Source organism: Myripristis murdjan, chromosome 2 (genome assembly GCF_902150065.1).
Source record: "Myripristis murdjan chromosome 2, fMyrMur1.1, whole genome shotgun sequence".
Classification (NCBI taxonomy): Eukaryota; Metazoa; Chordata; class Actinopteri; order Holocentriformes; family Holocentridae; genus Myripristis; species Myripristis murdjan.
This window is the reverse complement of record NC_043981.1, coordinates 20,400,214-20,424,885: the sequence shown is the minus strand read 5'-3', so window position 1 is coordinate 20,424,885 and position 24,672 is coordinate 20,400,214. Positions and strand designations below refer to the sequence as shown.

Here is a 24,672-nt window from a genome sequence, read left to right as displayed (position 1 = left end):
CAGAGAACCAAGAGGGAAGAAAGAACCTGTGTGCGGAACAGAGTAGAACAGAAACAGAGCAGAATGTAACAGAACAGAGCAGGAGGGAGTGGAACATAATGGAACAAACTGGAATAGAACAGAGGAGAACGGGGCGGAAAATGGAGTTGAAGAAAGTCAAAGGGAACAGAACGGAAAACAGGGAGGAGAAATGATGAACGGAACAAACGAGAACAGATCCTGAGCAGAACGGACACAAAAGGCGACGTAACGGGACAGAACGTTACAGAGAACGTTACAGAGTTGAACCGAGAGGAACCCGACTAAACAAAATACAGAGGACAAGAGAGAAAAATAATCAACCTGAGGAACCTGGTGGGCATCCAAACCACCTGAGGTTCCGTCTACAAGAACAAACAGAACTTCTGGTTCAAATCTGGAATAAAAATCAAACGTCCAGCCGGCCAGAGAGATTTTATAAAGTGGGGAGAACGAGAACCAAACAGGCAGAACCCAGTTTGGCTAAATGATCACATTCAAACAAACTAACCCGTCCCTTTCTGCTCAAATGCAGTTCACTCATCTTTTTTTGTTATCAAAAATTTTTTTTTTTTTAAATCGGTTCTCCAAACCTTTCGGGTTCCAAACCGAGCAGGAACCAGCGGCAGAGAAACCGAAACCCGACTTTGGCGAATCTGGTTTGAGACGAGAGCAGAAAGAGTCAAGACGCTGCAGCTGCTGGTTCCCCACACGCCGCACTTCCCTTTTCCACCCTACAAAATAAAAGTTACCTTTTTAAAGCACCATCCCAGTGACGCTGAACGTTCCTGTCCACATTTTCTGTGTCTTAAAATGTTTTGGTTCTCCGGTGAACAAAGTTCTCAACATTCAGAAACCACACAGCTGATAATTGGCTGTGGAAAGCAAAACGTTTCCCCAGGGACTATTTTCTCTGGCGGAGGAGGAGGAGGGAGTGTTTTCAAAGACGTTACTTGGTAATTCACCTACTTACTGTGAAATTCGTGACCAAAATAAAGTTTAAATCAGCGCCGCAGAACCAGAGGAACCCGCCTGCGGTTCCCTGATGGCGCGTTCAGGTTCAGACCAAGTCAAATTTTGGTTCACGGCCGCAAATTTTTTGCAAATTCCAACGTGCACAAACTGACGACGTGAGTTCCACGTGTTGGTTCGTGGTGCGGTTTCACGTCCCTTCGCGTCTTCACGTTGACCTCGTGCGTCACGGCGCCGCGTGGGAAACTCGCCACGCCTTCGTTCTGAACGCACGCCGCTACGGATGGAACGGTCACGCCCACATTTCCAGCAGCCGGGTTCCAGAGGTGAACTCCCCGTCCGTTCCTCCCATGTCACTCAGGTGAGCTGTGATGTCACTCAGGTGAGGCCGCCACGAGGAAACCCCTTCAGTACAGATTTATTGATCACTGAACGATCTTTTATGCTCTAATGGATCATGACAACAGGGTTTCTGCCACAGTGCCCTTGAGCAACAACCTGAACCCCCGCCAGCTGCAGACTCTGACCTCTGACCTCTGAGTTCCCAGGAGAACCCAGTTCTTCCCCACCGGAGGAACCACAGTTTCCCTTAAAACACAGAACACTCTGAAGAACAGGGGTTCAGAAACGCAGAGGTTCTAACAGTCACCGTGAAAAAAATCCCTGCAGAGAACCAGAGATTTCACACTGAGACAAAATGTTCCAAACCTGCAGTGAGAGGAACGTTTACAGAACCACGCTGGGTTCTTCACTCTGTGTTTAAAGGTGATTCACTGAGCCATAGAAACAGTTCTTCAAAGAAGCAGAGGTGTTTTCATCAAAGCACTGAAGAGAACATGTCGCTGGAAACAGCTGGAACCAAAAATAGTGATGCTACAAGAGAACCATCTCTGGCACAAAAAAAGAACCCTTTAGGTCTCAGTTCTCTTTAAAGAACCATTTTGTTAAATGTTTTTAAAAAGGTTCCCCAATGATGCTTCAAAAATCCTTAAAAAACACCTTGAAGAACCATTTAACCAGAACCTGTCTCAGAACAGTTCTTAGTGGAGCCAACTGGTTCAAGGAGGAACCTTTGAAGAACCTTTCAGACCATGCTTCTTCTTAGAACCACTTATTTGAGCACTTCTTCAAAGAAATTTGACAAAAAACAAAAAAAAGTTCTCTGATGAACTTTTTCCAGGACGGTTTGAGTCCAGGACGTAGAACCCTTTTCATTTTTTTTTTTTTTTTTTTTTTTTTTTGCGGAACCGCCAGATGAAGTGGTTCCTCAGTAGCTGATGGTTCTTCATGGAACCTCGCAGTCACAGTCCTTTTGAAGAACCACGTGAGAACCCTTATGTTTCAGTGTGAGGGATGTTATGGTGGTTCCACAGGAGAGACGCTTAGAGAACCAGCGAGAGGCGATTAAAAAACACACGTTCAAATATTAAAACCTGAGAGTGTGAAGCAGCACCAACACCAACAGGAACCAACAGGAACCAACAGGAACCAACAGGAACCAACAGGAACATTCTCGTGATTTAAAATAAAATAAAATAAAATAAAATGCTAAACTCACCTCCTTCTTCTTCTGCAGGATAAATTCCAGCTGCTGCTTTTCTGTTTAGGTTTTAAGATCCAGCCGCTAAAGTGGAACAAAAATTAATATTCCCCTCCGCTGTCAGAGTAAATCCATCCTCATTGATCTGCCGGGAGGAAACACGGAGGCAGGACGGACGCACGGACACGCACGCGCACGCACATACGCACGCACGCACACACACATACACACAAACACACACACACACACGCAGACACACACACACAGTGAGCACACGGTCGGTCTGCTCTCAGTCCTGTCTGCTCCGCGCGGCTCCTTGCGCCATGCCGAGAGCACGCACGCACGCACGGACACGCACGCGCACACGCACGTACACGCACGCGCCCGCGAGTCAAAAACAGGCTGTGAACTCTGAGCGCTGCAGCGGCAACAAAACAATTCAAGTGCAGCAGAAATTATAATTATTATAGAAATTTAGTAAATAAAAAAAATATAAGCTGTAACGCAACGTGCGGCTCAGAATAAACACGCACGGTCACACACACACACACACACACACACACACACACACACACACACACCCTGGTGAGCAGCGCGGCGTCCGGCTTCAACTCTCAGTGTTTTCCAGCTGACGTCCCGGCAGGAGAAGCGGAATAACATCCAAACAAAATCCCCCGAAAACCAAAAAAAAAAAAAAAAAGAAAGAAAAAAAAAAAGAATGAAAGAAAGAAAGAAAGAAAAAAAAAAGAAAAAAAAAGAAAAACTGGGCCGGGAATGTCCTCAGGGCGAGGCGCGCGCACGTCCGGGAATATTCCACATTTCTTCTTATTTTTTATTTCCCGGTCCCGTCGTGTGTCTGCCGCTTTTATTTCTGTCTTATTCCTCCTCCTCCTTTTCCCAGCCGGCGCTTTTCTCTCCTCTCTCACCTCAACTCTCTCTCTCTCCCTCTCTCTCTCTCTCTCTCTCTCTCTCTCTCTCTCTCTCTCTCTCTCTCGCGCTGTCAAGCCGCCTGGAAATAACAATGTCGCATCCGGTTGTGCCTTTCAATATAAAAGACTTAAGGGGGGAAAAAAAATAAGAGTCGCCTTTCCGTTTCTCTCTTCCATCGTGGCTTCAAAACACGCCATTACAGCGCCACCTAGAGACAGGGGGACAAAAAGAAAAACATTAAAAAAATATAAAAACATCACCATCACCATCATCAGTGTGTTTGTGTGTGTGTGTGTGTGTGTGTGTGTGTGTGTGTATGTGTGTGTGTTAAGCACACAGTCTCTTCGTGGTTTCTCGCTCCCATGTGGAGTGTTTTTGTTTTGTTTTTAAACTTATAGATAAGGTTGCCATGGTGATGATCTTTGAGGAGGAACCATTTCCAGTTCCATTTAATCAGTTTAACACGACAAAGACGTTCTCTGAGGAACCTTTTTCACAAGAGTTCTTAGTTGGTACCAGCAGGGCCACTAGAGGGCGCTGAGCTGGGAAACGCCACTGCAGGTTGGAATAACCTGCTGCTCAAACAGGCTGCTAGCAGTGTGTGTGTGTGTGTGTGTGTGTGTGTGTGTGTGTGTGTGTGTGTGTGTGTGTGTGTGTGTGTGTGTGTGTGTGACACCAGGTGTTGCGCTGCTTTGTGGCTCGATGGGCGTGGCCACTCCAGATGATTGACAGCTGCTCTCTCCTGTAACCGCCGAAACACCTCCTGATTGGTCGATGCTTCCCCAGGGGGCGGTCCTCTCCCAGGTATCAAATGGGACCAACATGGCGGTTCTTGTGGAACCGTTCTCTGATGTGTTCTGAGGTGAACGCCGTCCTCACTGCAGAACCTCGATGGTTCCTGTCAAAGTTCCTCAGGAGCTTCAGAGGCGGAGCTGGATGCAGCTCATTTGCATAAAGTAGCTCAGACGTCACCTTTATGCAAATGAGGAGACGCCGACGAGACGCCTGAGGAGAACCTCAGCAGGAGGTTCCACCACAGTCAGAGTCCATGCTGCCCGGATCCTGGTGCCGGTGCCGCCAGAACCCGCGGGCAGCAGGAACATCTGCATCGTCCACATCTGTTCCACATCTGTTCCACGGCTGTCACCGCCTCGCAGAACGTTAGAACCTTAGAACGTTAGACACAGCAAACACAGGAGCACAGAACCATCCACATGAAGCCCACTGAGCGACACACTGACACTGTTCTACGTTCTCTGCTGAGGCCCACCAGGCCGGGGGCGTGGCCAGTGCTGGGGCTGAGGGCGTGGCCAGTGCTGGGGCCGGGGGCGTGGCCAGTGCTGGGGCCGGGGGCGTCGCCGGGGCCGGAGCGCTTTGATCTCCATGACAACCTTCAGAACGGCGGCGCCTTCAAAACGTGACCAGCAGAAACAACAAAAACAAATTTTATTTATTTATTTAAATTCTTTCTAATTTCTTTTTTTGTTTTTTGATCCTGTAGTTTTCTGGTGATTTTTTTGTAACTTCACAGAGGAAACTTTCTGGTAGTTTTGTTGGTCGTTTCATTGTCATTTTATTTTAAATATATAATTGTTATAATTATAATTTTTTTGTCATGTTTTGTGGCTGTTTTGGTTATGATCATTTTATTGTAAGTCTTTTAATTTAATAGATTTTTTTTATAGTAATTACTTAGTAAGTTTTTCTTGTTTAAAAAAATGTAATTTATGGTGATTTTTTTATCTTTATTATTATTAGCAGCTTTTTAGTTTTGTGTTTTATTTATTTATTTGTTTGTTTGTTTGTTTGTATATTTTGCTTGTTTTTCCTTTGGGTTTTTTTTTGCTGCCCTTCTTTCTCCTTTGACTGTGGAAAGACGTGCAGTGATTTTTTAAATGTTGGTTTATGAATCATGATTTGAACCTTTTGTCTTTCCTGTGTGTCAGTGGGAGTTCCTGTGGAGCTTCGTGCCGCTGCCATGACACACACACACACACACACACACATTGATAAACACACACACACACACACACATTGATAAACACACACACACACACACACACACACATTGATAAACACACACACACACACACACACACACACACACAGACTCTGATAAATACACACACACACACACACACACACACATTGATAAACACACACACACACACACACACACACACAGACTCTGATAAATACACACACACACACTGAAAAACACACACTCATAAATACAAAAAAAATAATTTATGATTTTGTTTATTTCATGCTGACGTCCCACCGGTGAACAGAGGGGCTTTTATTTTGGCGTTCAGGTTGTTCCACACAGACGTTCTCCTGTCAGAAGCTATATGCAGAACATGTTCTGGGTCTGTGTTCCTCCTGGAACCCTCCAGGACTCACAGGTGAGGCGTCGGCCAGAGGAGAATCGATCAGTTACAGCCAGTCAATAATCAATACGACCGTCACGTCTGACATCAGTGTGTGGGCCCGCAGAGTGTGTGTGTGTGTGTGTGTGTGTGTGTGTGTGTGTGTGTGTGTGTGTGAGAGAGAGAGGGAAACACACACACACACACACACACACACAGCTCGTCCTGGGCTGACCCAGACACACACACACTCAGTTTGTGACGACACAGCGCCTCCATGTGGCCTGAGCCGGAACTGCAGGACAGGAATTAAAAAAAAAAAAAAAAAAAAAAAAAAGGAGCAAACAGGAACGGAGGCTGAGAAACTTCACTTTGAGAATCAGAGGTGCATTATGGGTATTTTATTCATAAATCTTTTTTCGTCCGTCAGCTGCAGCTCAAAGTTCAGTTCAGTAAAGAAGCTCAGAGAGTTAGAAATAAATACTTCAATAAAAATAAACTCATCAATCAATCAATCAATCAACACATAAAAATGGAATGGAAACAACTAATTAAAAAATTAAAAATAAAAATGATAAGTGAGAGAAAAAACAATCATAACCATAAAATACATCTAAAATATAAAAATGCAGGGTTGGGGTTAAAAAATAAATAAATAAATAAATAATAATAAAAAAAAACAATAATATAACAGCTGAAGAGATGAAAACTGGAAAATTAAAACATGAGAAAAGCAGGAACTATGGGATAAAAAGAGTTTTATATATTAATATTAATATTTATATCTATATCTATAGAGAGCTGGATAGATTTAAGCTGAAAAGCTGGTAATAAAAAAGCTAATAACAAACTATTTAATAATGACAATAAGATAATTATAATTTTAAACAACAACAATAATAATAATAATAATAACTATAAAATCATCAACAAAATATGCTGGTACAGCGGCATACATAATATAATATAATATAATATAATATAATATAATATAATACAAAAGAGTAACAGTACAGAACAATAAACCTGATCAATATAAATACAGACACTCCCCCCCCCCCCCCCCCCCCCCCCCCCCCCCCCCCCCCCCCCCACACACACACACACACACACACACACATAAAAAAAACCACTCTGCTGTATATACAGTATAGACTGGTGTGGACAGAGCAGTGTGTGTGTGTGTGTGTGTGTGTGTGTGTGATAAATGAATCAGTGTCAGACAGGAAGTGATGTCATGTCTGTCAGACAGTCGTCATGGTGACCAGCTGGTGAGCAACACTTCCTGTTTTCTCTTTGCTCTGCATCTTCTCCACCTTTTCCCCGCGGTGCGGTTCCCCGTCAGGTGAGAACCTCACGGGTTCTGGAAGCACTTTGACTGGCCGAGCCTTTATTGGTTCTTTTCCTAGGATGGTGATGGAAGATGAACGCCGTCGCTGTCCTGGGAAAAACACTGATTGTGGCTCTTGGTCCTCGTCTCCCTCAGCACGCCGTCCGCTCGCCACGCTGCCTTTGTCTCTGTGATTTCGGCACCTTCCTATTGGACGAGGTGCTGTTGATGTGGCACGGTGCTGCGCTGTGATTGGCTGGGAGCTGCACACCTGCCGCTCAGAGGCCGACGCCCACAAGATTTCAAACCTTCATCAGGTTGGATCAGGCAGCGAGAGAGAGACGCTTTAATGACACGACCTGTGTGTGTGTGTGTGAGTGTGTGTGTGTGTGTGTGTGTGTGTGTGTGTGTGTGTGTGTGTGTGTGTGTGTGTGTGTGAGTGTGTGTGTGTGTGTGAGTGTGTGTGTGTGTCATATGACAGTCCAGCAGCCTGCCAGCTGATCAGACCGCAGCGAGCTCTGCTGACTCAGCTGCTTTTGCTTTCTTCTTCTGCTTTTCTCAGATGGTACTTTTTTTTTTTCTTTTTTTTTTAATTCTGGTTGTTTTTAACTTTCCTGACCGTGACCTTTGACCTGTGAGTCACCGAGCCGCCCGCGTTTCACCAAGAAACCTGAAGAGAAACTGAGCAGATATGAGCCTCTGCTGTGTCTGTGTGTGTGTGTGTGTGTGTGTGTGTGTGTGTGTGTGTGTGTCCTCTTTGTGTCTGAATCTCAGGCCCTGAAACTCTGATTTCCACTTAAATTTCCCCATAAGTGGCCCCGCCCCCGTGGTGTGTGTCAGTGGTGTGTGTTGGTGGTGTGTGTCAGTGGTGTGTGTTGGTGGTGTGTGTCCTGATCTTTACTCAACAAAACAAAAATTCCTCGCTGACTCATCAGATCTGCTTCCTGTTTCAGACAGAAAATCCCTTCATCCAAACTCACAGCCAAAACAACAGAAACGCTCCACTACACAACTACACAAAACTACACAAAACTACAACAAAACCACACAAAACTACACAAAACTACACAAAACTACAACAAAACCACACAAAACCACACAAAACTACACAAAACTACAACAAAACCACACAAAACCACACAAAACTACACAAAACTACACACACCGGGAGGTCTCAGCGCCAGGCGACGCACCGAGGTGAGCGTCCGTCCTCCTGCTGTTGTTGTTGTTGTTGTCGTCGTCGTCGTCGTCGTTGTTGTGGTTGTTGTGGTTGTTGTTGTTGTCGTCGTTGTTGTCGTTGTCGTTGTTGTTGTTGCTGTTATTGTTGTTGTTGTCGTTGTTGTTGTTGTCGTCGTCGTCGTCGTTGTTGTGGTTGTCGTTGTTGTTGTTGTTGTTGTTGTCAGTTTGTGGAAACGTTGCTCCTGGTTTGGACGGATCTCCTCAGGCTGATTGGCCGGCGTTTCACCTTCACAGGTAGAAAAAAAAAAAAGATCTCGTCTTCCCGCCACAAACATTCCCTCACACTTGACCCCTCCCTTCCTTTGTTCTCTGGCCCCGCCCCCTCACAGGATCCACCAATAGGCACTGACTGAACTCTGGGTATTGAATCATTTTTTTGTTTTTTTTTGTTCCACCTCAAACACCCTACCCAACCACCTTGCAGCGCCTTAGCAACCACCCACACCACTATAGCAACCGCCTAGCAATGCCCTAGCAACCACCCAGAACACCATAGAAACAGCATAGCAATGCCAACGCCTAAGCAACCATAAGGGCCACCATAAGAAACTGCCTAACAACACCCCAGCAAACTCCCTAGGTGGTTGCTGACCATAGCAACCACCTAGCAATGCCTTGGCAACCATAAGGAACACCATACCAACCGCCAAGCAACGCCCTAGCAACACCATAGCAACCGCATACAAATGCTATCGCAGCTGCCTAGCAACCACCCAGACCACCCAAGCAGCTGAATGGCAAAACCCCAAGACACCATAGCAACCACCTAGCAACGCCTTGGTAGCCATCAGGAACACTATAGCGACCCCTTAGCAACACCTTAACAACCACTCGCAACACCATGGCAACTGCATACAAACACCATAGCAACCACCTAGAGCACCATAGTAACCGCCTGCCAGTGTCCTAGCAACCGTTCTGTAAACCACAGCAACCATTTGGCAAAACCACTACCAGCCAAACGCAGCGCCCCCTACAGGCGGCGGCCCGGCAGCACAGGCAAGCTCCAGCGAAGGCCAGTTTTAACGTTTAGATAAAAACACACAATAAAAATGAAAACAAACATTAAGAAAAGTGCAGGACTTCTTGTTTTCCTCTTTGTTGTTTATATTTTATTAAACGAATAAATAAATAAATAAATAAATAAATAAATCTGTTCTGCTCTTCAGTCGCTACAGGATGTGTGATCAGGTTTTCCAGTTCCACTCTGCAGACGCTCTTCCTGTGCGCCCCCCCACACACACACCACACACACACCACACACACACACACACCACACACACACACACACACACACACACACCACACACACACACCACACACACACCACACACACACACACACACACACCACACACACACACACCACACACACACACACACACACCACACACCACACACACCACACACACACACACACACACACACACACACACACACACACACACACACACACACACACACACCACACCACACACCACACACACACACACACACACCACACACACACACACACACACACACACACCACACACACACACACGCACACACACACACACACACACACACACACAGAGGCTGCAGCAGTGACGTGTGTGACCCTGTTTAAAGAGCCGCTCCCCGTCAGAGAGCAGAACGTGGCGGTTTGTGTCTGAGCTGCCTGACAGGAAGTGGTCGTGGTCGCTGGCCGGGCACGACCTCCATCATGCCATCGAGACAAATCTGAGAGCTTCAGACTGAGAACGAAACCCGAGACATGAGGTGAGGTTGCAGGCCGGGGTGGGGGGAGGGGGGGGGGGCGTTCTGAGGTGAACTTTCTCTGAGAACCTGCCTGAGCAGATCATTCCTCTCAGCTGCTGAGCAAAGAGCTTCATGAAGAAGCTGCAGCCGTCGAGACGCCTCAGCTGTTCACCTGCTGCTCGACGTGATTTCAAATTTTTTTTTAAAAAAAATTCTTGTTATTTCCAGCTAATCTGCTTATTTTCCACTATATTTTTGCATTTATTTATTTATTTATTCATTTAAATCTTCTTAATTTTATTTATTTATTCCTTTCTTGGTCACCAGTTTCTTGATAATTTGTGGATCGGTTCTCTTAATCCTCTCAAGTTTTTTTTTAATTAAATATATTTTTTTGATAACACAAACGTCACAACAACATCTTTAACCTCTTCAACCCCGGAGGAAATTCACTGGAATTCTTTCAAAAACACCAAAAACAAATAAACAAACAAAAAACAAAACAAAACAAAACAAAAAGAGCCACTAGCAACATTAGTAAAAGAAAAAAATAAGTAGAACCCCCCCCCCCGAAAAAAGCCAAGAAAATGGTCAGAAAATAAGAAAAAAATTTTATGAATTTAAATAAATAAATATAATGTCATATAGATTAAAATACCTGAAAATCAGCAAAAATAACTTTATTTTTAACTTTATTTTCTTACACTGATATTGCACTGTAATAATAATAATGATAATAATGACAACAGTAACGGTAACATTGACAGAGCTGACAGGTCAGGACTAAAAGGCAGAAGCTGCTCGGCTTCCTCTGGTTTTCTGACGAAGCGTCACGGCAGGAGGCAAAAACCAAACTCCCTTCCGCCTCTCTGTGGTGCGTTCAGTGCATGCAGGGAATTTCCCAGTCGGCCGCTACACAGTGACGCATTCAAGTGCAAATCTGTGTAAATGTGTAACAAATCCCTGCTGCGCTGCGACTTCACGGCTTCACATTTTCCCGGATTTCAGTGAAACTCTGAAACTCAGGAGCTCGGGAACTACGACTTCCACAAAACCTTTACTGAAAAAATTATAGAATAATAAATGAAAATCACATCAGCTGTTACAAATTTCGAAAATGTTTTGGAATGGACAGCCTCAACCAAAAAAAAAAGAAAAGAAAAAAGAAAAAAAGAAAAAAAAGTTGTAAATAAAATAAAATAATGACAAATTTAAACTTAAAATATATATTTTTTAAAAAATATATTAAAAATAACAAAAGTAAGATAAAGAAATATATATAAAAATTAAAAATAAAAAACATCAAACTCATTTTGGAAAATATAGAAAAGAATAATTTTTTAACAGGACAAAAGAAAAAGTATTGCGTTTACATTGGTGAATGTAGTGTGTTTTTTTTTTTTTTTTTTTGATTTTTTGTTAAAGAAATATTGTTCAGATGGTTAAATGAAACATTTCAAAATAAGAGCCTGCCTGTGGGGCCCTGGGTTTCAGCAGAGACGTGTGTGTGTGTGTGTGTGTGTGTGTGTGTGTGTGTCCTCTAGGTCAGAATGACTGCTTGGTCCAGACGTCGTCTTCGTCAGGTAAGCGTCACCTGAGGCTGCAGCGTTGGAGTGTGTGTGTGTGTGTGTGAGGCTTGGGGCAGCTGAGCCTTGTAGTAAACACACTCTGCAGCAGGAGGGGGGGGCGGCGAGGCGAACGGACCGATCTCCTCGTACTGAAACACACAAACATCATCATCATCATCACTGACGTCTTCATCTCCTGACTGTCACGGCTGCTGCTTCACCTCATTCTGCAGATTTCATGATTTATTGTGACTTTTGTTTGTTTGAATCCTCCTCTAGTGTGTGTGTGTAAAGTTTGATGAGGCTGTGATTCTCCTAGAGGTCACTAGAGGTCATTCCAGTTGGACAAAAGTGAAATGTGAAATGGCTGCTATGGGGGCCAACATCATCACACAGGAATCAAATGTGGCTCATTGAATCCACAAGAGTCTCAGCTTTCCAGTCAAAGCCAACTGATGCAGCTCCAAGACTGTTTAGGTCCCAGTCTGCACACACACACCATTTTACAACAGGCCACAAGAACACATGTGGACTGCAGGCTTTGGGGTCTGCATGGGACCCCTGAGGTCGCTTCACTTTAAACTGACTCAGTGCTTAAAAGGGTGAGGCTGACTCACCTGAGGTCCGGGCTGCATCTCTGCAGCCTCGGGTGTCTCAGCTGAAGGGGCGTTCCCACGGCGACGGCAACCGATCACCTGACCACAAACTGAAAAAAGCAAACCTGCAAACAGAGTCAGGAAGTGAGTTGGCCTGCTGCTTCAAACCAGAAGAACACTGTGGAACCCACACAGCGCTCACAGAGTACTGTTGAGACTTTATTGTCACTGCACAAACAGCCAAACCTGTTCAGCCGCTAAACAAATAACTACAGAACAACATCACATAAACAGGAAATACAACAATAAAAACAACAAAAACAGCTTCAAATATATAAGATACGAAAACAAGACAAGAGACGTTTAATTTCCTCAAAAAATGGGAACTGGGACTTGTTGTTGTTTATTTTGTCATAAACTTTTTTTTTTTGGCATTGTTACTACGTGTAAGGTTACTATGTGGAGCTTTTACTGCAGATGCCGGATCTACTTTCCAGTTCAAATAGGAAAATAACTTTTGTCATAACTATTGTTATAATGCTCTCTTTTGTTGTAGGTTACTTTCTGGTGTAAGGTTACTATGTGGAACCTTTCCTGCAAATGGCACCTGCCGGATCTACTTTCCAATTCAAACAGTAGAAAAACAAGAAAAGAGACATTTTATTTCTTCAAAAAATGGGAACCGGGACTTGTTGTTGTTTATATTAACAGAAACTTTTTTGTTGTTGTAGGTTTCTTCCTGGTGTAAGGTTACATTTTCCTGCAGATGTCACCCACTGGATCTATTTTCTGATTAAATAGGAGAACAACAGTAAAAGAGAGGTTTAGTTGCCTCAGGGGTCGTGAGCCGGTCCTCTCCTGGTTTACTGACTCTAACAGACTGACTGACATTTCAATGGAAACAAAATTCAGAGGGTATGAAACTAAAGGTGTGAAACTGAGGCCCACACACACACACATACACACACACACACACACACTCGCACGCGCACGCACACACACACACACACACACACACACACACACACACACACACTCGCGCGCACACACACTCGCGCACACACACACACACACACACACACAGCAGCAGCAGGGGGGAGTTCAGAGGAAGTGACAGCGGCCTCCAGCTTGACCGGGTTGCAGGTCTAATTTAGAGAAGCTTGGCAGAACCCGACACTCGTACGATGCTGGAGTTGTGAGGTTTCTGTGTGAAAACGATGAAGAACCGCAGCCATGAAGTCAAGGACAAAATTACAGTGAGAGAACACACACACACACACACACACACACACACACAGAGGGAAAAACACGTCACATAAATAAAACACTCAGTGGAAAAAGTCAGGAGGACAGAAAATGAAGAACAACAAGACTTAGAACGTCGACGAAGGATTTTCACTTTAAATCACGTCTGGTCCGCTTTAGAACCAGAAACACGGAACAAGACAAGAACTGCCACGTTCCACAGTGATGCCACGATAAAGAAGAACAAAACAGAAAAGGTTTCCGTCGAGTTTGTGGACCAAAAGAACTTTCTACGATTCCCGACCCCGGAAGTGAGGAACCATCCAGTGAATGAAGTGGTTCCTCATTAGGTGGTGGTTCTTCATGGAGCTGCTGTCTTTTAAAGAACCATTACTTTAAATGGTTCAAGGACGCCTCAAAAAGACATTAAAAATGTTTTATTGGGGGGAACCAAAAGTTGTTCTTCTAAGATGTTAAAACAAAAAGTTTCACAAGAACCTTTTTTCAAAATAGTTCTTTGTGGAGCTAATTGGTTCCCTGAAGAACCTTCTCCTATTTTTTTTTATTTCTTACCTTTTCTATTTCTGTTCTGAATGTTCTACGCACCTGTGACATTTTCTGCTTAGACTCGAAATAAAAATGCAAATGTTTTCATATTTGCCACACATGATCCAGAGGAACTTTTTTTTAAAATCGGGGCAGGATGAATGAAGCCATACGAGAACCTTTTTCTGGTTCCACAAAAAACTCTCAGTCATTAAAAAGCTCTCTGAGCAACCAGAAATGGTTCTTCCAAGATCTTTAATAAAAAGGTTCTGTTAATAGTTCTTTGTGGAGCCAACTGGTTCAATGAAGAACTTTTCTAACCCTCCTCACCAGCGATGGTTCTTCAGAGGAGAAAAGAGGAGAGTAGCTAATTCTTATAATTTGAATAGTTCTTTATAGTGGAGCTGTAGGAGAACCATTTCTGATTCCAGAAAGAACCTTTCAGAACATGCTTCTTTAAAGAAACATTTATTTAAAACGTTCCTCGAAGAATCCCCAAAGCTGGGTCAAAGAGACATCAAAAAAATTTCCTTAAGGAACCAGAGATGGTTCTTCTAAGATCATCGGCCAAAAGAAGTTCTCTAAGGAAAAATGTTCTCTTTAAGAAAAAGTTTGCTAAAGAACATTTTTTGTTTCAAAATGATTCTTCGTGGAGCTGATTGGGCCTTTTTCAAATGTTTTTTCTTCTAAGTGAGGAACCATCCAGTACGGGAAGTGGTTCTTTAGCAGTGGATGGTTCTTCATGGAACCATGCACTCTTTTAAAGAACCATGTCTTCACACACTCACCTAAAAGAAGAAGAGCGTTCAGGCCGAGCGAGATGCACAGGAAAGTGTTGCTTTGCCAAAACGACCTCATGGGTTCTTGAAGACCTTCTGACCGGTTGGAACGTTCTGCAGTGAAAATAAAGAGAACAAAATCAAAACACAAACTGAGGCGTTTAAAGGCAAACCGAGTCATGTGACCTGACCCAGACCTGTGGGTCCAACCTTCAGGAGCTAAAGAACGAGGTTCTCCCACTCACTGAAATGTCTGAAAGGATGCACAAGGTTCTTTTTGTTGTTGTTGTTTTTCTAAATATCTTTTTAGTTCAAGAAATTATTATTTTTTTCCCAGAACTTAACCAAAGTTCTCTGCGGAACATCTTCAGCATAGCTCTTTGTGGATCCAACTGGTTCAGTGAACAACCTTTTTAAATTTTTCATTAAAATGGTTCTTCAGTAGTTACTGGTTCGTCAGGGAACCCACACAGGATTTAAAGAGCCACTTCTTTATAGTTCAAAGGTATCTGAAAGTGCTGTTAAAAACAATTCTTTGAGGAACCAGAAATGTTTTTATCTCAGAACAATATTCAGCATAGCTCTTTGTGAATCCAACTGGTTTAGTGAAGAATGTTTTTCAGTGTTTTATTAAATGGTTCTTCATGGAACCCACACAGTCTTTGACCCATGTCTTGAAATGGGTCAAAGGTGCCAAACACATCAAAACAGTTCTTTGAGGAACCAGTGATGCTTCTTTGAAGAAGAGAGAAAAGAGGAAAAAGTACATGAGAGTTCTCATTTCTTCAGCAGAAACTCAAAATAGTTCTTGGTGCTGGAGCTGTGGGAGAACACATGGATGTTGCTGCATGGCTGCATTATATGTAATAACAATTATTAGTTTCTAATGGTTCCTGTCAGCCAGACACTCGGTGAGGTCGGCTGAACAGCGAGGTTCTGTTCCTGGAACGTTACAGGAAACCACAGAGGAGGAGGTTAAAGGTCACGGCTGCGTGGTCGGTGGCTCCATCTGTAAAAAGAAGCTGCTTGACAGCCAGACAGCCGCTGCTAGAACCGCAGGGCTGTGAAGAATAATGCTACTGACCCAGGAAGCGTTCCTTCAAAATAATAAAAAGCTCTAGGAAAGACTATATAAAGTTAAGCTGAGTGAGTTATTAGTGTGAGGTGATATAAATGTTCTGAGAGCAGAAGAAGTGACGCTGCTCTGATTTCTGGTTCTGCAGGTCAGAGCTTTAAACTAACACACGTTCTGTTTTGAAAGGTTCTTACCGAAGACGAGCTTGAATCCGTCCTTGAACACTATGGTTTCGCTCTCCTTGTGGCCGCAGAAGTAAAACCTGCCGTCGTCCTCGGTCACGTTTCTGATCAGAAAGCTGTTGTCAGTCAGGCCGAAGTATTTCCCTCTAAATGAGTTGTTGTGATATTCAGAGTCATTGATGATGGTCATGAAGGTGCGCAGGACGGCCACCGGCACCCCGCCTTCGTCCTGCATGTACCAGTGGATGTTATCGCCCTTAACCGCACATCTCAGGATGGCATCTTGTCCCAGGCTCACATTCCTCACCTGGATGTCCTGCAGCTGCTCAGCTGGGGTGGCGGTGTGGGCGGCGGCAGCGGTGAGGATGGGGAGGAGCAGCCACAGCAGCTCCGGCAGCTCCATGGTCAGTGAAGGCAGCAGCAGGTCTGAGAGCTGAGAGCGTCTCCGGAGCTCGCGTCTCCGGAGCTCGCGGCCGAGGCGGCTGGTGCTCTGCAGCTTCAGCTCAGAAATGACAGCAGCCTCACGCCGCCCAGGTTTCAACACTCCTGAACAGGAAGTCGACGCGGCCGCAGCTCCAGATAAGGGAAGTGGCAGCGCCTTGTGAGCATATTGGCATTAGTCAGTCTATTTATGAGCTGTGTCAAAGATCTGACAGATATTGAGCTATCGACTGAACTATTTTTAAATTTTACAGACTTCATGTGGAAGATGTACAGGGAGGCTGTCTACCACACAGAATGAATGTGGTTAAAGTTTCCTGTTTATTTTTAATCTTAAACACATCAGACTTCTGAAGAAAATCATCCGGCTGCTGAGACCATGCTGCCTTCACTGCACTGTAGGAAAACAGGAGTATAGGAGACACAAGTCTAAGTAGTATGGAGGGGATTTCACTCTTTAGTTTTAGCCCAAACTTCATTTTTTTTTAAATTTTATTTTTAAAAAGATTCATCATCAAATATCAATGGAAACTTGCCATGCAGCAAAAAGCAGAAACTGCCCAGTGTTTCCTGTTTGGAGTTGATATTTTAGTATCAAGACAAATCAAAATTTTGAGTTAAAAAAAAAAAAAAGTTGATCCTGCTGCTGAAAACATGCTGTCTTCACTCATTGAGAAGGGAAGGGAAGGTATTTTACTGTGTAGTTTCAGCCCAGATTTGATTTTTCGATTCTGTTTTGCATCTTAATGAAAATAAAAGTTCAGTCAAAAATTCTGCTCCAATTAAAATCAGTGTTTGGGACATTTTCTCAATTTCTTTTTGGTCCAGATGCCATAAGGTCTTCCAGTTCCTCCAGCACTTTAAACAAGCTCTGTGCTGCCCCCTGCTGGACAAACCCCTGCCACAGCAGCTTCAGCCCTTCAGGAAAAAAACAACTTCAGAACACAATTTTCTCTGACTGCAAACTTTTTATTGACACAAATTATAATCAAGAGCTCCTTCCATGACATCACATTCTTCATTCTTCACTTGAAGTCATACAGGAAACCTTAAAAAAGGACATGCTGACAGCAGAACGTTCCCTAGTGAACGAGCTCGACATGAAGTGCTTCCTATCTAATCTTTTTATAACAGCAGGTGCACAGCAGCAGGCAGCGTGGTGTGAATATGATAATGATGATAATGATGGTGATGATGATGGTGATGGTGTCAGATCTGCTGCAGGATCAGGTTCAAGCTGCTGGACCTGAAGACAGAGGTTCTGCTGAGGCGAGTCTGAGCTCCCTCCTCCACAGCTCCTCTGTCAGCTCATATTAATAAAACTCTGAATCCATGAACAAGAACCTGCAGGCCGTTAGCATGCTAGCGCATGCTAGCAGCTAGCCTACTGTTAGCCTAGCCCTGCTAACGCCCCGGCCACTGACCGAACCCTCCGTCTGCACCTCGATGATTCACTTTGACGTCGTTTAAGACCCTAAAAATGATTTCTGTTCGTCAGCATTACACAGATCCCTCATCCAGGTGTAACTCATAAATTTAGGAGGTGAAATGAGCAGAAATTAAATGTTTGGGATTCAAAGGAAGAAGAAAACGAGCGGGTCCACCTTCCTCCTCCTTCTTCTTTGATTTCACTTAATTTTAATAATTAAGATCACCACATTAATGCCAAGGCTGCAGAGCTTCACTGTTCTCCTCTGTGGTGGTGCAGAGTGATTACGTACGCCGACAACGTTCTTCTCGTGAACTCAAGAGCGTCATGGCCAATAAGATTCAGTCGGTCTGGATCTCAGACTCTCACCGTCTGCAGGCACCAGGAAATGTAACTGTCGTCCTTTTATTCATTCATTCATTCATGTACTTTGACATTTAAATGGAGAGTCTCAACAAAAAAAAGTTAAAAATAAAATAAAACAATGAGAATTATAAGTAATATATATATAAGCATCATATAAAAAACATCAAACTCATTAGTAAAATATAAGTAAGAACAATTTTTAACAAGACAAAAGAAAAAAGTATTGTGTTTACATTGCTGAATGTAGTGTTTTTTTTTTGTTTTTTTTTAAGAAATATTGTTTAGTTGGTTAAATGAAACATTTCAAAATAAGAGCCTGCTTGTGGGTCCCTGGGTTTCAGTGGAGACGCAGGTGTGTGTCCTCCGGTTCAAAGAGATTCCTTCGTCCGTACATCATCTTCGTCAGGTAGATCTCCTCGTACTGAAACACACAAACATCATCATCATCATCACTGACGTCTTCATCTCCTGATCCCTTGTTCTCATGGCTGCTGCTTCACCTCGTTCTGCAGATTTGATGATTTACTGCGATGTTTGTTTGTTTGAATCCTCCAAGACTGTTTAGGCCCCAGTCTGCACACACACACCATTTTACAACAGGCCACAAGAACACATGTGGACTGCAGGCTTTGGGGTTAGCATGGGACTCCCAAGGTCGCGTCACTTTAAACTGATTCAGTGATTAAAAATAATAATTTTAGTAATAGTGAGGTGTAGTGCCAGTCAGCAGCCGGGACATGTGGAGGTGATGCTGACTCACCTGAGGTCCGTTCTGCATCTCTGCAGCCTCGGGTGTCACAGCTGAAATGTTGTTCCCATGGTGATGGCAACCGATCACCTGACCACAAACTGAAAAAAGCAAACCTGCAAACAGAGTCAGGAAGTGAGCTGGCCACTGTGGAACCCACACGGCGCTCACAGAGTACTGTTGACACTTTATTGTCACTGCACAAACAGCCAAACCTGTTCAGCCGCGAGCTACTAAACAAATAACTACAGAACAACATCACATAAACAGGAAATACAACAATAAAAACAACAAAAACAGCTTCAAATATATAAGATTATTATGTGAAACTTGGTAAAAACAAGAACCGACACGTTCCACAGTGATGCCGCGACAAAGAAGTACAAAATAGAAAAGGTTTCTGTCAAGTTTGTGGACCAAAGAACTTTCTACGATTCCCACCCCCGGAAGTGAGGAACCATCCCCTAAATGAAGTGGTTCTTCATTGGGTGATGGTTCTTCATGGAGCTGCTGTCTTTTAAAGAACCATTTCTTTAAATGGTTTAGGGGCACCTCAAAAAGCCATTAAAAATGTTTTTGGGAGGAACCAAAAGTTGTTCCTCTAAGACGTTAAACAAAACAAAAAGTTTCATAAGAAACTTTTTATAAAATAGTTCTTTGTGGAGCTAATTGGTTCCTTGAAGAACCTTCTTCTATTTTTTATTTTGTATTTCTTGGCTCCCTTGAGGCCTTTTCTATTTCTGTTCTTCTGAATGTTCTATGCATTTTCTGCTTGGACTCAAGAAATAACAATGCAAATGTTGTCATATTTGCTGCGTCTGCATCAGAGGAACTTTTTTTTTTTTTTGTCTCTGAGCAACCAGAAATGGCTCTTCCAAGATCTTTAATAAAAAGGTTCTGTTAATAGTTCTTTGTGGAGCCAACTGGTTCAATGAAGAACTTTTCTAACCCTCCTCACCAGCGATGGTTCTTCAGAGGAGAAAAGAGGAGAGTCGCTAATTCTTATAATTTGGATAGTTCTTCATAGTGGAGCTGTAGGAGAACCATTTCTGATTCCAAGGAGAACCTTTCAGAACATGCTTCTTTAAAAAAACATTTATTTAAAACGTTCTTTTAAGAATCCCCAAAGCTGGGTCAAAGAGCCATCAAAAAAGTTCCTTAAGGAACCAGAGATGGTTCTTCGAAGATCATCAGCTAAAACAAGATCTCTAAAGAAAAATGTTCTCTTTGAAAAAATGTTTGCTAAAGAACATTTTTTGTTTCAAAATTATTCTTCGTGGAGCTGATTGGGCCTTTTTCAAATGTTTTTTCTTCCAAGTGAGGAACCATCCACTAAGTGAAGTGGTTCGTTAGCAGTTGATGGTTCTTCATGGAACGATGCACTCTTTTAAAGAACCATGTCTTCACACACTCACCTAAAAGAAGAAGAGCGTTCAGGCCGAGCGAGATGCACAGGGAAGTGTTGCTTTGCCAAAACGACCTCATGGGTTCCTGAAGACCTTCTGAACGGTTGGAACGTTCTGCAGTGAAAATAAAGAGAACAAAATCAAAACACAAACTGAGGCGTTTAAAGGCAAACCGAGTCATGTGACCTGACCCAGACCTGTGGGTCCAACCTTCAGGAGCTAAAGAACGAGGTTCTCCCACTCACTGAAATGTCTGAAAGGATGCACAAGGTTCTTTTTTGTTGTTGTTGTTTTTCTAAATATCTTTTTAGTTTAAGAAATTGTTTTTTTTTTATCCCATCTATATATATATATATATATATATATATATATATGTGTGTGTGTGTGTGTGTGTGTGTGTGTGTGTGTGTATATATATCTATATCTATATATCTATATCTATATATACACTACTCACAAAAAGTTAGGGATATTCGGCTTCCGGGTGAAATTTCAGGATGAACCTAAAATGCATTCTAACCTTTACAGGTGAACTTAATGTGACCTTCTGTAAACTTTTGAATGCATATGTCCAACTGTTCAATGTTTCAGTACTTTTTGCACAAGTTGCTGTTCTCTAACAAGGAGCTTAACGGCAAAATTCACAACAGGTGTTTGATCCATGAATCGACCAATAAATGTCCTGGTTCAATTAGAATTGGTAAACAGTCCTCCTCATCATGCTGTTCACATTTTGACATCATGAGACCAAGACGACACCCAACAATTGATCAGCAGCACCTCGCCATGCGAGGCTTCAAACAGGATGTCCTCAGACGGAAGTGGCCACTGAGCTTAGAGCGTCACAGACTGTCATCAGCAGGTTGCAACAGAGATACAGAGAGACTGGAAGAGTCACAGAAAGGCATAGAAGTGGACGTCCTTTGGCCACATCCCACAGTGATGACTGCTTCATTGTGAACAGTGCCCTGTGGAACCGGATGATGAATGCCACTCAACTCCAGGCACGTTTAAGGGAGGTGAGAGGCACCCAAGTGTCACGTCAGACCATTCGAAACCGTTTACATCAGCATGGTCTGAGTGCTAGACGACCTACAAGGGTACCTGACCACACCACCAGGCACAGGTGTCATCATCTTGCGTGGGCCAGGGAGCATTTACGCTGGACGAGGGACCAGTGGGCCTCAGTGCTGTTCTCTGATGAAAGCCGATTCATGTTGAGCAGAAATGATGGCTGCTAACGATGTTGGAGACGTCAAGGAGAGCACTATGCATCAGCCACTGTTGTCACCAGACGAGCCTTTGGTGGTGGTGGTGTTACTGTGTGGGCAGGTGTGTCTAGTCTGTACAGAACTGCCCTAATGGTACAGTGACAAGCCCATACTACCTGAACAACATCATTAATCCAGTCATTGTGCCCCTGCATGAACAACACAGGCCTAATTTCATCTTCATGGACGACAATGCTCCAGCTCATCGAGGTCGTATCATTAGGGAACGGCTGCTGGAGACTGGGGTACCTCAGATGGAGTGGCCTGCACTTTCTCCAGACCTGAATCCCATAGAAAACCTATGGGATCAGCTGAGTCGCCGTGTAGAGGCTCGGAGCTCTGTACCCCAGAACCTCAATGTCTTGAGGGCCGCCCTTCAAGAAGAGTGGGATGCCATGCCTCAGCAGACAATAAGTCGACTTGTGAACAGCATGAGACATCGTTGTCAAGCTGTAATTGATGCTCAAGGGCACATGACAAGTTATTGACACTGACATTTTTTGTTGTGGTATATCCACCACTGTTGTTGGCTTTTGTTTCAAGAAATTGTTTGAGATGAGGAAATCACCAGTGTATGCTTCTACTTAAATGCCCTACTTTCATGATATAATATCACTGTAGCGTGAACTTTTTCCATTTTCCATAAATTTCACCCGAAAGCCAAATATCCCTAACTTTTTGTGAGTAGTGTATATATATCTATATATGGATAAAGTTGCAATAGATATATAAACTATAATGGGTATGAAAGGTGTGGGAATTTTTAAAAAGTGCATACTTCTTCCCACTCCTGTTTCGAACTTGTGTTTATTCTGATTCGATGATGCTTGTATTATTATTTTTGTTTTGTTTTGTTTTGTTTCACGTAGCTGCTTGAAGCTTTAATTATTATTTTCTTTTTTCTTTTAGACATGTTCGAAATAAAATTCATTCATTCATTCATTCATTCATTCATTCAACCACTTCTTTATAGTTCAAAGGTACCTGAAAGTGCCGTTAAAAACAATTCTTTGAGGAACCAGAAATGTTTTTATCTCAGAACAATATTCAGCATAGCTCTTTGTGAATCCAACTGGTTTAGTGAAGAATGTTTGGACTATTGGACAACTGTTAAAATTCATATTATGGCAAGAACCAATCAGCTAACTAAGGAAAAACGAGTGGCCATCATTACTTTAAGAAATGAAGGTCAGTTAGTCCGGAAAATTGCAAAAACTTTAAATGTGTCCCCAAGTGGACTCGCAAAAACCATCAAGTGCTACAACGAAACTGGCATACATGAGGACCGACCCAGGAAAGGAAGACCAAGAGTCACCTCTGCTGCTGAGGACAAGTTCATCCGAGTCACCAGCCTCAGAAATCGCAAGTTAACAGCAGCTCAGATCAGAGACCAAATAAATGCCACATAGAGTTCTAGCAGCAGACCCATCTCTAGAACAACTGTTAAGAGGAGACTGCGCGAATCAGGCCTTCATGGTCAAATAGCTGCTAGGAAACCACTGCTAAGGAGAGGCAACAAGCAGAAGAGATTTGTTTGGGCCAAGAAACACAAGGAATGGACATTAGACCAGTGGAAATCTGTGCTTTGGTCTGATGAGTCCAAATTTGAGATCTTTGGTTCCAACCGCCGTGTCTTTGTGAGACGCAGAAAAGGTGAACGGATGGATTCCACATGCCTGGTTCCCACTGTGAAGCATGGAGGAGGAGGTGTGATGGTGTGGGGGTGTTTTGCTGGTGACACTGTTGGGGATTTATTCAAAATTGAAGGCACACTGAACCAGCATGGCTACCACAGCATCCTGCAGCGACATGCCATCCCATCCGGTTTGCGTTTAGTTGGACGATCATTTATTTTTCAACAGGACAATGAGCCCAAACACACCTCCAGGCTGTGTAAGGCCTATTTGACCAAGAAGGAGAGTGATGGAGTGCTGCGGCAGATGACCTGGCCTCCACAGTCACCGGACCTGAACCCAATCCAGATGGTTTGGGGTGAGCTGGACCGCAGAGTGAAGGCAAAGGGGCCAACAAGTGCTAAACACCTCTGGGAACTCCTTCAAGACTGTTGGAAAACCATTTCAGGTGACTACCTCTTGAAGCTCATCGAGAGAATGCCAAGAGTGTGCAAAGCAGTAATCAGAGCAAAGGGTGGCTATTTTGAAGAAACTACAATATAAAACATGTTTTCAGTTATTTCACCTTTTTTTGTTAAGTACATAACTCCACATGTGTTCATTCATAGTTTTGATTCCTTCAGTTAGAATCTACAATGTAAATAGTCATGAAAATAAAGAAAACGCATTGAATGAGAAGGTGTGTCCAAACTTTTGGCCTGTACTGTATATACATATACACATACATACATATATACATACACATATACACACACACATACATAAGCATACACATACACTCATATACATATATATACACATGCATACATACATACACGTATTTCTATAATAAGGATTTGTATTTATTAATTACCTTAAGTTTAAACATGTTTTTGAATTGACAGACAGATGTACATGATTTTAGCTCATCACAGAGACTGTTCCACAGGTAAACTCCTTTAGATGAAATGCACCTACTACGAAAGCTGGTCCTAACCTTTATAATTTTAAACATATTGGTTCCCCTAAGATCATACCGGCTTACTCTGGGTGAGAACATTTCCTGAATGCAGCACGGAAGTTGGTTGTTATGTGCCTTGAACATTACAAGATTGGATCTTAGTTCAACAATATCATTGAATTTTAAGGTATTTAATTTAATAAAGATTGGGTTTGTTGAGTCAAGGTATTTTGAGTGATTTACAATTACAACAAGGAAACCACAGAGGAGGAGGTTAAAGGTCACGGCTGCGTGGTCGGTGGTTCCATC

At 43.1% G+C, this 24,672-nt stretch overlaps 1 protein-coding gene across 3 annotated transcripts in view; it reads right to left on the bottom strand.

The window, feature by feature from the left end:
- Positions 1 to 7,532: 7,532 nt before the first annotated feature.
- Positions 7,533 to 24,672, bottom strand: part of LOC115370930 (CD276 antigen homolog) — a 32,890-nt gene continuing 15,750 nt past the window's right edge. Inside the window, exon 6 of one of the 3 annotated variants that reach the window (XM_030068026.1) lies at positions 7,533 to 7,574. The gene's annotated coding sequence lies outside the window, so the exon portion shown is untranslated. Of the gene's footprint in view, positions 7,575 to 7,895; positions 7,913 to 11,532; positions 11,676 to 24,672 lie in introns of those variants that run through there. The other 2 variants (XM_030068034.1, XM_030068018.1) reach the window with 2 other exon arrangements.